We start from the raw sequence: 1,088 nt of genomic DNA, 5'->3' as shown, positions 1-1,088 counted from the left end.
GGGGGGGCGGGTGACTCTTGGGGCGGGCGCTAACCCCGCTCTCCCCGTCGCCCCCTGCAGGCGGAAAGCCACGCTGCCGGGCGAGAAGCCTGGGCCAAAGAAAGATGACGACGTTTCCAGCGTGAGTGTCGTCCCGTCCCCCCCTCCCCGCCGCCCCCCCACCCCGGGCCTGTCCCGCGGCCATGCCAGGGCAGGGATCTCCTGTTTCTGGGGAGGGGGCTGAGCCCTGGGGCCTGGCTGGGCCGGTGCCGAGTCCCAGCAGTTCAGGAGGGAGCTGGCCCCACTTCTTGGGGGGAGGGAGATCTCCTGGGGCTCATTGGGGGGGAAGAGGGGCTCGCCCATGGCCGCAAGACCCACTGACCACCCCCCCCTTGTTCTGCCTCCAGCAGCAAGACGCCGCTGAACCCTCAGGTACTAGGACCCCGAGCCTGCCGAGCGGTGAGTTGAGGGGGCCCGGCCAGCCCCCGAGACCCCTGGCTCCCAGCATGCCCAGGGGGAGGACAGGTGGAGCAGGGCATGCTGGGAGCTGAATGAAGGGGGGGGCGGGGGCGGGCAGCCCCTCGCCTGGGCATCATGCTGCCTGGCACTGGCCAGGGGCGCGGGGCCCTGCGTGTGGGGGGCCCACGCATGGGGGGTTCACACCTTGGACTCTCTGCTGGGGTTGGGGGTGGGTGTCTGAGACCCCTCTCCCCATGGACCTCCCCAGTTAAAGCGCCAGGCACCCATTTCTCCCCTCTCTTGGCAGACTCGGTGCGGAGGCCCTGGGAGAAGAACAGCTCCACCCTGCCCAGGTGGGTGCTGCCGGGCCGGACCGTGGGGAGGGTGGGGGTCAGCGCGGCTGGAGCCAGGAGGGGCCGGGCCGGGGTCTGAATGCCTCCCCCCTCCCCAACCCCCCAGGCATAGTGAGACCCAGGAGAGCAGCGACTCTCCCAGCCCCGCACAGAGTAGCACCAGCCTCTCGGGGTAGTGCCCGGGCATGGGTCGGGGCACCGAGGCCATGGGGCAGATACTGGGCAGACTGAGGGGTGGGGGGGGCACTAGGCCTGGCTCCAAGGGAGGAGAAAGGGGGTACCCTGGACACGGGGGCT

At 70.9% G+C, this 1,088-nt stretch overlaps 1 long non-coding RNA gene across 1 annotated transcript; it reads left to right on the top strand.

Moving 5' to 3' along the window:
- The first annotated feature begins 53 nt into the window (after positions 1 to 53).
- LOC113408857 lies at positions 54 to 792 on the top strand. The gene is made up of 3 exons (XR_003370384.2): positions 54 to 121; positions 387 to 438; positions 746 to 792. It is a non-coding gene; the product is annotated as an uncharacterized LOC113408857 (long non-coding RNA).
- The last annotated feature ends 296 nt before the right edge of the window (positions 793 to 1,088 follow it).

Source organism: Terrapene carolina, unplaced genomic scaffold, assembly GCF_002925995.2.
Source record: "Terrapene carolina triunguis isolate 2854851 unplaced genomic scaffold, T_m_triunguis-2.0 Scaffold25515, whole genome shotgun sequence".
NCBI classification, from domain to species: domain Eukaryota; kingdom Metazoa; phylum Chordata; order Testudines; family Emydidae; genus Terrapene; species Terrapene triunguis.
This window is presented reverse-complemented; position numbering and strand designations above follow the sequence as displayed.